The sequence below is a fragment of the Coregonus clupeaformis genome, unplaced genomic scaffold, assembly GCF_020615455.1.
Source record: "Coregonus clupeaformis isolate EN_2021a unplaced genomic scaffold, ASM2061545v1 scaf2906, whole genome shotgun sequence".
NCBI lineage: Eukaryota > Metazoa > Chordata > Actinopteri > Salmoniformes > Salmonidae > Coregonus > Coregonus clupeaformis.
The window spans coordinates 28,053-40,291 of NW_025536360.1; positions in this window are offsets into that span (position 1 = coordinate 28,053).

The window sequence follows — 12,239 nt, forward strand, 5'->3', positions numbered from 1 at the left end:
TATTGTTAAACCTAACCCTGATGTAAAGGGACAACAGGACAGAGAGAGAGAGAGAGAGAGAGAGAGAGAGTTACAACACTGTAAAAAATGACAATTTAAATGTCTTTATTCTTTTGAAACTTCTGAGTGTAATGTTTATTGTTAATATTTATTGTTTATTTCACTTTTGTTTACTATCTACTTCACTTGCTTTAGCAATGTTAACATACGAGAGCCCATGCCAATAAAGCCCTTAAATTGAATTGAAATTGAATTGAGAGAGAGAGAAAGGGAGAGAGAGAGAAAGAGATACTTTTTTTTGTCTTTCTTTAATGATACATCCTAATTTCATTTCATTAAAACCTCCCTTTAAAAACAAAAAGCCCCTGTGCTGCATACTCACCTTGCCCTCTACCCCACGATACAAAACAACACCACATATCACAATAACTAAAACCTCACCACTTCTACAACTGTATATCCAACCTGTCTTCCCCAGCTGTACAGACGGAGGGAGAGAGAGTGTGAGTGAGAGAGTGAGAGAGAATTAACTCCCCCCCAAGTCAACCATGCCCACACCCCATTTAGGCCCCCTCAGATCAGACCTATGCCCCTCCTACCCACCCCAAGCCCCCCACTCCCACAAAGAGGGCCTCAACATGAAAGTCACACATACGCCCAGGCCGTGAGCAGGCAAACAGGCCCAACACCCACTCTTACACTAGCCCAAGCCAATGGCATGTATCAGCAGGCTCTGCTCACAATTACTTGCCTGAGGCCAAACCACACAACCAACAACATTAGACACTTTATGGAACACAAAGCCTTCACTATTTCATCCTGGAATATCCAAGGCCTGAGGTCATCTGCCTTTGGCCTAAAGAGCAGGAATCTGGACTTCACCAAAGAAATCGGAAATACAGACATTGTCATCCTACAAGAAACATGGTATAGAGGAGACGGACCCACTGGTTGCCCTCTAGGTTACAGAGAGCTGGTAGTCCCATCCACCAAACTACCAGGTGTGAAACAGGGAAGGGACTCAGGGGGTATGCTAATTTGGTATAGAGCAGACCTAACTCACTCTATTAAATTAATCAAAACAGGAACATTTTACATTTGGTTAGAAATTCAAAAGGAAATTATCTCAACTGAGAAAAATGTCCTCCTGTGTGCTACCTATATCCCCCCACTAGAATCCCCATACTTTAATGAAGACAGTTTCTCCATCCTGGAGGGGGAAATCAATCATTTCCAGACCCAGGGACATGTACTAGTCTGTGGCGACCTAAATGCCAGAACTGGACAAGAACCTGACACCCTCAGCACACAGGGGGACAAACACCTACCTGGAGGTGACAGCATTCACTCCCCCATATGCCCCCTAGGCACAACTACGACAACATAACCAACAAAAACGGGTCACGACTCCTGCAGCTCTGTCGCACACTGGGTATGTACATAGTCAATGGTAGGCTTCGAGGGGACTCCTATGGTAGGTACACCTATAGCTCATCTCTTGGCAGTAGTACTGTAGACTACTTTATCACTGACCTCAACCCAGAGTCTCTCAGAGCGTTCACAGTCAGCCCACTGACACCCCTATCAGACCACAGCAAAATCACAGTCTACTTGAACAGAGCAATACTCAATCATGAGGCATCAAAGCCAAAGGAACTGAATAATATTAAGAAATGCTATAGATGGAAGGAAAGTAGTGTTGAAACCTACCAAAAAACAATTAGGAAACAACAAATTCAATCCATTCTAGACAACTTCCTGGACAAAACGTTCCACTGTAATAGTGAAGGTGTAAACTTGGCAGTAGAAAACCTAAACAGTATATTTGACCTCTCAGCTTCCCTATCAAATCTAAAAATCTCTAACAGAAAACCAAAGAAAAGTAATAACAGTGATAAATGGTTTGATGAAGAATGCAAAAACCTAAGAAAGAAATTGAGAAACCTATCCAACCAAAAACATAGAGACCCAGAAAACCTGAGCCTACGCCTTCACTATGGTGAATCACTAAAACAATACAGAAATACACTACGGAAAAAGAAGGAACAGCATGTCAGAAATCAGCTCAATGTAATTGAAGAATCCATAGACTCTAACCACTTCTGGGAAAATTGGAAAACACTAAACAAACAACAACACGAAGAGCTATCTATCCAAAACGGAGATGTATGGGTAAACCACTTCTCCAATCTTTTTGGCCCTATAACAGAGAATAAACAGCAAAAAAATATACATGATCAAATGCAAATCTTAGAATCAACTATTAAAGACTACCAGAACCCACTGGATTCTCCAATTACATTGAATGAACTACAGGACAAAATACAAACCCTCCAACCCAAAAAGTCCTGTGGTGTTGATGGTATCCTCAATGAAATGATAAAATATACAGACCCCAAATTTCAATTAGCTATACTTAAACTCTTTAACATAATTCTTAGCTCTGGCATCTTCCCCAATATTTGGAACCAAGGACTGATCACCCCAATCCACAAAAGTGGAGACAAATTTGACCCCAATAACTACCGTGGGATATGCGTCAACAGCAACCTTGGGAAAATCCTTTGCATTATCATTAACAGCAGACTAGTTCATTTCCTCAGTGAAAACAATGTACTGAGCAAATGTCAAATTGGCTTTTTACCAAATTACCGTACGACAGACCACGTATTCACCCTGCACACCCTAATTGACAAACAAACAAACCAAAACAAAGGCAAAGTCTTCTCATGCTTTGTTGATTTCAAAAAGCTTTTGACTCAATTTGGCATGAGGGTCTGCTATACAAATTGATGGAAAGTGGGGTTGGGGGAAAAACATACGACATTATAAAATCCATGTACACAAACAACAAGTGTGCGGTTAAAATTGGCAAAAAACACACACATTTCTTTCCACAGGGCCGTGGGGTGAGACAGGGATGCAGTTTAAGCCCCACCCTCTTCAACATATATATCAATGAATTGGCGAGGGCACTAGAACAGTCTGCAGCACCCGGCCTCACCCTACTAGAATCTGAAGTCAAATGTCTTCTGTTTGCTGATGATCTGGTGCTTCTGTCACCAACCAAGGAGGGCCTACAGCAGCACCTAGATCTTCTGCACAGATTCTGTCAGACCTGGGCCCTGACAGTAAATCTCAGTAAGACAAAAATAATGGTGTTCCAAAAAAGGTCCAGTTGCCAGGACCACAAATACAAATTCCATCTAGACACCGTTGCCCTAGAGCACACAAAAAACTATACATACCTCGGCCTAAACATCAGCGCCACAGGTAACTTCCACAAAGCTGTGAACGATCTGAGAGACAAGGCAAGAAGGGCCTTCTATGCCATCAAAAGGAACATAAAATTTGACATACCAATTAGGATCTGGCTAAAAATACTTGAATCAGTTATAGAACCCATTGCCCTTTATGGTTCTGAGGTCTGGGGTCCGCTCACCAACCAAGAATTCACAAAATGGGACAAACACCAAATTGAGACTCTGCATGCAGAATTCTGCAAAAACATCCTCCGTGTACAACGTAAAACACCAAATAATGCATGCAGAGCAGAATTAGGCCAATACCCGCTAATTATCAAAATCCAGAAAAGAGCCGTTAAATTATATAACCACTTAAAAGGAAGCGATTCCCAAACCTTCCATAACAAAGCCATCACCTACAGAGAGATGAACTTGGAGAAGAGTCCCCTAAGTAAGCTTGTCCTGGGCCTCTGTTCACAAACACAAACAGACCCCACACAGCCCCAGGACAACAACAACAACAACAATAACAACACAATTAGACCCAACCAAATCATGAGAAAACAAAAAGAGAATTACTTGACACATTGGAAAGAACAAACAAAAAAACAGAGCAAACTAGAATGCTATTTGGCCCTAAACAGAGAGTACACAGTGGCAGAATACATTTACATTTTACATTTACATTTTACATTTTAGTCATTTAGCAGACGCTCTTATCCAGAGCGACTTACAGTTAGTGAATACATTTTTTTTTTTTATACTGGCCCCCCGTGGGAATCGAACCCACAACCCTGGCGTTGCAAACGCCATGCTCTATCAACTGAGCTACATCCCTGCCGGCCATTCCCTCCCCTACCCTGGACAACGCTGGGCCAATTGTGCGCCGCCCATGAGTCTCCCGGTCGCGGCCGGCTGCGACAGAGCCTGGATTCGAACCAGGATCTCTAGTGACACAGTTAGCACTGCGATGCAGTGCCTTAGACCACTGCGCCACTCAGGAGCCACTCAGGAATACCTGACCACTGTGACTGACCCAAACTTAAGGAAAGCTTTGACTATGTACAGACTCAGTGACCATAGCCTTGCTATTGAGAAAGGCCGCCGTAGGCAGACCTGGCTCTCAAGAGAAGACAGGCTATGTGCACACTGCCCACAAAATGAGGTGGAAACTGAACTGCACTTCCTAACCTCCTGCCAAATGTATGACCATATTAGAGACACATATTTCCCTCAGATTACAGCGATCCACAAAGAATTCGAAAACAAACCCAATTTTGATAAACTCCCTTATCTACTGGGTGAAAAACCACAGTGTGCCATCACAGCTGCAAGATTTGTGACCTGTTGCCACAAGAAAAGGGCAACCAGTGAAGAACAAACACCATTGTAAATACAACCCATATTTATGTTTATTTATTTTCCCATTTGTACTTTAACTATTTGCACATTGTTACAACACTGTATATATACATAATATGACATTTGAAATGTCTTTATTCTTTTGAGACTTCTGAGTGTAATGTTTACTGTTAATATTTATTGTTTATTTCACTTTTGTTTACTATCTACTTCCCTTGCTTTGGCAATGTTAACACACGTTTCCCATGCCAATAAAGCCCTTAAATTGAAATTGAAATTGAAATTGAAATTGAATTGAAATTGAAATTGAATTGAATTGAGTGAGAGGGATTGTGTGTGTGAGTGTGTGAGTGTGTGAGAGAGAGAGAGAGAGAGAGAGAGAGAGAGAGAGAGAGAGAGAGAGAGAGAGAGAGAGAGAGAGAGAGAGAGAGAGAGAGAGAGAGAGAGAGAGAGAGAGAGAGGCAGAGAGAGCTCAAAGACATTGCTCCTGCATTTTTAACAAAAAATATAGATTTAGAGTCAGATAAAGTAGGATTTTTTGGCAGGGACATATACAGGATGCTACCCTCCACAACATAACCTTCATTCCAAACCAAAACTCCAAACCTTTGGACGGAATTACCTGGAAAGCTTTCTACTACCAAGGATTACTATTCTCAAACTATACTGCAAATGCTCTGGCAAACAAACAGAAACCTGAAAACACCATCCAACCTGGAACTGAGTGAGTAATGTTTAGTATGAAGCTATTTTTCACTTTCAAAAACCAAGAAGAAAAATACATTACAATGATATATTTTATTTTATAAGGACTGAATGCTAAGGCTACCAAGCTTAAACTTGCTACAAAGAGATACAATTTCAATTAGCACTGACGTGTGAAGTGAGAGGTGTCAAAGCCCTTGAGCCCAACAATGACAGGAGAGTCGTACAGTCTACCCCAACTAAATGGAGAGGCCTTAGAAGCACCCCCCCATTCAGTACCCTCTGAATGTAAAAAACGACAAGACACGAAAAGAGTACAAATTGAAACTTATTTTGGGGAAGCACGAGACACTTTTTGCTGATTTGTATAAAAATGGGAACATAAGCAACCTTATCTTCCACACAGACCATCCCCTGGCATGGCACAGTGCTATACTAGCACACTACCCCTCTGTTAAGAGGGGGGGTGTTAGCGACGGGTGGAAACTCAGGATACTGGACAACGAGGACTCTGAGTCGTCTAATATTAATCTCTATAAATCTGGAACCGTTTTGGTTCAAGGCAACACCAAACAGTTCCAGCTGGACTTTCACCTAATCAAAGAAATAGCTCAGCAGGAGAAGCTCTCCCTTGAGAAAGATACCCCCACCCCGAGTGGGTCAGACCAGACCTCTTCATTAAATAACCCCACAGAGCAACCCCAAGCAGAAAGTCAACTTCCCAGCACAGAGTACTACTCCCTCATTGAAATGAAGGATACATTCACCCAGCTGGAGGTAAGGCAGGTGGAGCTGGAACAGCAGGTGAACACACTCCAGTCAGCACAGACCCAGACAACAGTCCAGCACAACAACACCCCCTTAACTAGACCTGGAGAGCTGGAGGTAGAGAGAGACATGTCTGCACTCTGGACTGTGGTGAGACAACATCAACAGGAGAAAGAGCAGCAGCAGGAGAAGAACAGAGCACTAGAGGAGAGGATCAGAGTGCTGGAGGAGAAGGTGAGAACGATGACGGGTGACATTGAACAACCCATTAGAGAACAGCCCACCTCAGATCCTGGCCAAAGTCTCGACACCGCAGCAGAACAGTACACCCTAGACCCTGACCATAGTCTCGACATCACACCCAGACAAACAAATGAAGAACCCCAAGCCCTGGGGACCCCAACCCCTCTGAGCAACCCCCCAGTCAGACACCCTGATAGCCCTCATGACGACCCCCCACACCCACTGAGGACATACACAAGCCACAGATTGTACTCCTTATGGACTCAAACGGGAAATACATACAAGAAAATAAACTTTTTCCAAAACACACAGTGTCTAAACTCTGGTGTCCAAACACCCAGCGCGCCCTAGACCTTCTGTCTGAGGACCGACTAGGATCACCCAGCCACATAATAATACACACAGGCACAAACGACCTGAGAACACAGCAGGAAAGGGTGGCCCACAGCACTCAAGGGAGTGATAGAACAAGCTTCTTCTATTTTCCCCAACGCACAAGTGGTTATCTCCACCCTGTTACCACGAAAATACTTCCACCCTGCTACCATACAGCGGGTAAACGCAAGTATTTCCCGTGACTGTGCATCAAAACCAAATGTCTTCCTGGCCCACCACTCCACCCTGGACGTGAACAGCCTTTATGACCAAGTCCACCTATACAAGGCAGCAGTGCCCACCTTCGCCCGGACCCTAAAGGATATCGCCCTCAACCGCAGACCCAACACCTCACACAGGAGCAACAGATCAACAGACACCCCGCCCAGACCAGCGAGACACTCTCCCAGACCTGCGGGACCCCCCCCCCCAGGACCTGCACATAGAGGACCCCCGCAGAGAGGACCTACATCCAGACCACAGCACCATCAACCACATCTACACCCACACCCCCACCAATTAACTCCCCCCCAAGTCAACCATGCCCACACCCCATTTAGGCCCCCTCAGATCAGACTTATGCCCCTCCTACCCACGCCAAGCCCCCCACTCCCACAAAGAGGGCCTCAACATGAAAGTCACACATACGCCCAGGCCGTGAGCAGGCAAACAGGCCCAACACCCACTCTTACACTAGCCCAAGCCAATGGCATGTACCAGATGCTCAGCAGGCTCTGCTCACAATTACTGGCCTGAGGCCAAATCAAACAACCAACAACATTAGACACTTTATGGAACACAAAGCCTTCACTATTTCATCCTGGAATATCCAAGGCCTGAGGTCATCTGCCTTTGGCCTAAAGAGCAGGAATCTGGACTTCACCAAAGAAATCGGAAATACAGACATTGTCATCCTACAAGAAACATGGTATAGAGGAGACGGACCCACTGGTTGCCCTCTAGGTTACAGAGAGCTGGTAGTCCCATCCACCAAACTACCAGGTGTGAAACAGGGAAGGGACTCAGGGGGTATGCTAATTTGGTATAGAGCAGACCTAACTCACTCTATTAAATTAATCAAAACAGGAACATTTTACATTTGGTTAGAAATTCAAAAGGAAATTATCTCAACTGAGAAAAATGTCCTCCTGTGTGCTATCTATATCCCCCCCACTAGAATCCCCATACTTTAATGAAGACAGTTTCTCCATCCTGGAGGGGGAAATCAATCATTTCCAGACCCAGGGACATGTACTAGTCTGTGGCGACCTAAATGCCAGAACTGGACAAGAACCTGACACCCTCAGCACACAGGGGGACAAACACCTACCTGGAGGTGACAGCATTCACTCCCCCATATGCCCCCCTAGGCACAACTACGACAACATAACCAACAAAAACGGGTCACGACTCCTGCAGCTCTGTCGCACACTGGGTATGTACATAGTCAATGGTAGGCTTCGAGGGGACTCCTATGGTAGGTACACCTATAGCTCATCTCTTGGCAGTAGTACTGTAGACTACTTTATCACTGACCTCAACCCAGAGTCTCTCAGAGCATTCACAGTCAGCCCACTGACACCCCTATCAGACCACAGCAAAATCACAGTCTACTTGAACAGAGCAATACTCAATCATGAGGCATCAAAGCCAAAGGAACTGAATAATATTAAGAAATGCTATAGATGGAAGGAAAGTAGTGTTGAAACCTACCAAAAAACAATTAGGAAACAACAAATTCAATCCATTCTAGACAACTTCCTGGACAAAACGTTCCACTGTAATAGTGAAGGTGTAAACTTGGCAGTAGAAAACCTAAACAGTATATTTGACCTCTCAGCTTCCCTATCAAATCTAAAAATATCTAACAGAAAACCAAAGAAAAGTAATAACAGTGATAAATGGTTTGATGAATAATGCAAAAACCTAAGAAAGAAATTGAGAAACCTATCCAACCAAAAACATAGAGACCCAGAAAACCTGAGCCTACGCCTTCACTATGGTGAATCACTAAAACAATACAGAAATACACTACGGAAAAAGAAGGAACAGCATGTCAGAAATCAGCTCAATGTAATTGAAGATTCCATAGACTCTAACCACTACTGGGAAAATTTGAAAAAACTAAACAAACAACAACACGAAGAGCTATCTATCCAAAACGGAGATGTATGGGTAAACCACTTCTCCAATCTTTTTGGCCCTATAACAGAGAACAAACAGCAAAAAAATATACATGATCAAATGCAAATCTTAGAATCAACTATTAAAGACTACCAGAACCCACTGGATTCTCCAATTACATTGAATGAACTACAGGACAAAATACAAACCCTCCAACCCAAAAAGTCCTGTGGTGTTGATGGTATCCTCAATGAAATGATAAAATATACAGACCACAAATTTCAATTAGCTATACTTAAACTCTTTAACATCATCCTTAGCTCTGGCATCTTCCCCAATATTTGGAACCAAGGACTGATCACCCCAATCCACAAAAGTGGAGACAAATTTGACCCCAATAACTACCGTGGGATATGCGTCAACAGCAACCTTGGGAAAATCCTCTGCATTATCATTAACAGCAGACTAGTTCATTTCCTCAGTGAAAACAATGTACTGAGCAAATGTCAAATTGGCTTTTTACCAAATTACCGTAGACAGACCACGTATTCACCCTGCACACCCTAATTGACAAACAAACAAACCAAAACAAAGGCAAAGTCTTCTCATGCTTTGTTGATTTCAAAAAAGCTTTTGACTCAATTTGGCATGAGGGTCTGCTATACAAATTGATGGAAAGTGGGGTTGGGGGGAAAAACATACGACATTATAAAATCCATGTACACAAACAACAAGTGTGCGGTTAAAATTGGCAAAAAACACACACATTTCTTTCCACAGGGCCGTGGGGTGAGACAGGGATGCAGTTTAAGCCCCACCCTCTTCAACATATATATCAACGAATTGGCGAGGGCACTAGAACAGTCTGCAGCACCCGGCCTCACCCTACTAGAATCTGAAGTCAAATGTCTTCTGTTTGCTGATGATCTGGTGCTTCTGTCACCAACCAAGGAGGGCCTACAGCAGCACCTAGATCTTCTGCACCGATTCTGTCAGACCTGGGCCCTGACAGTAAATCTCAGTAAGACAAAAATAATGGTGTTCCAAAAAAGGTCCAGTTGCCAGGACCACAAATACAAATTCCATCTAGACACCGTTGCCCTAGAGCACACAAAAAACTATACATACCTCGGCCTAAACATCAGCGCCACAGGTAACTTCCACAAAGCTGTGAACGATCTGAGAGACAAGGCAAGAAGGGCCTTCTATGCCATCAAAAGGAACATAAAATTTGACATACCAATTAGGATCTGGCTAAAAATACTTGAATCAGTTATAGAACCCATTGCCCTTTATGGTTCTGAGGTCTGGGGTCCGCTCACCAACCAAGAATTCACAAAATGGGACAAACACCAAATTGAGACTCTGCATGCAGAATTCTGCAAAAACATCCTCCGTGAACAACGTAAAACACCAAATAATGCATGCAGAGCAGAATTAGGCCAATACCCGCTAATTATCAAAATCCAGAAAAGAGCCGTTAAATTCTATAACCACTTAAAAGGAAGCGATTCCCAAACCTTCCATAACCTACATTTACATTTAAGTCATTTAGCAGACGCTCTTATCCAGAGCGACTTACAGTTAGTGAATACATTTTTTTTTATACTGGCCCCCCGTGGGAATCGAACCCACAACCCTGGCGTTGCAAACGCCATGCTCTATCAACTGAGCTACATCCCTGCCAGCCATTCCCTCCCCTACCCTGGACGAATTGTGCGCCGCCCATGAGTCTCCCGGTCACGGCCGGCTGCGACAGAGCCTGGATTCGAACCAGGATCTCTAGTGGCACAGTTAGCACTGCGATGCAGTGCCTTAGACCACTGCGCCACCTACAGAGAGATGAACTTGGAGAAGAGTCCCCTAAGTAAGCTTGTCCTGGGGCTCTGTTCACAAACACAAACAGACCCCACACAGCCCCAGGACAACAACAACAACAACAACAACAACACAATTAGACCCAACCAAATCATGAGAAAACAAAAAGAGAATTACTTGACACATTGGAAAGAACAAACAACTAAACAGAGCAAACTAGAATGCTATTTGGCCCTAAACAGAGAGTACACAGTGGCAGAATACCTGACCACTGTGACTGACCCAAACTTAAGGAAAGCTTTGACTATGTACAGACTCAGTGAGCATAGCCTTGCTATTGAGAAAGGCCGCCGTAGGCAGACCTGGCTCTCAAGAGAAGACAGGCTATGTGCACACTGCCCACAAAATGAGGTGGAAACTGAGCTGCACTTCCTAACCTCCTGCCAAATGTATGACCATATTAGAGACACATATTTCCCTCAGATTACAGCGATCCACAAAGAATTCGAAAACGAACCCAATTTTGATAAACTCCCTTATCTACTGGGTGAAAAACCACAGTGTGCCATCACAGCTGCAAGATTTGTGACCTGTTGCCACAAGAAAAGGGCAACCAGTGAAGAACAAACACCATTGTAAATACAACCCATATTTATGTTTATTTATTTTCCCATTTGTACTTTAACTATTTGCACATTGTTACAACACTGTATATATACATAATATGACATTTGAAATGTCTTTATTCTTTTGGAACTTCTGAGTGTAATGTTTACTGTTAATATTTATTGTTTATTATCTACTTCACTTGCTTTGGCAATGTTAACATACGTTTCCCATGCCAATAAAGCCCTTAAATTGAGAGAGAGAGAGACACAGACAGAGAGAGAGACAGAGAGAGACAGATTTTCTTTGTGTCTCTCTCTCTCTTTGTGTTTTTTGGTATTCTTTCTTAAAACTGCATTGTTGGTTAAGGGCTTGTAAGTAAGCATTTCACTGTATGGTCTACACCTGTTGTATTCGGCGCATGTGACAAATAAAATTTTATCTCCGTTTTGGATAGATAACTCTTCATGTTGTTTTGGGTTTAGTGTGTTTCAATTTTCCCAGAAGCGCTCTCTCTCTCTCTCTCTCTCTCTCTCTCTCTCTCTCTCTCTCTCTCTCTCTCTCTCTCTCTCTCTCTCTCTCTCAAAATACAACACATCATTAGAATAGAATACATCACAACAGTATGCAGTTTCCAAGCCACAGGAGGAGATGGGGAAGATATATCATATGTATTCTGACATGTACTGACAGCATGGGTTAGGTTAGTTGCTATTAAAACCCTGATGCTCGTGATTTGATTTAGCCGTTGGTACTCCGTAGGTGCTGGATGGATGTAAAGCTTACATCATATTTTATGCTGATTCTTCTAGGAAGCAAGGACCTTAATAAGCCACCTAATTTGAATCAGTTTAGTAAATGTAGTATCATTCATTCATGAATTCTCTCAAGAACGTTTCAAGTGTCCTCCTTTCATTGCTTCAGATCTGTTCTATTCTGCCAAACAACCCAAGCAGCTGATTCATGGGGAGGTGAGGAACATTCCGGAACATT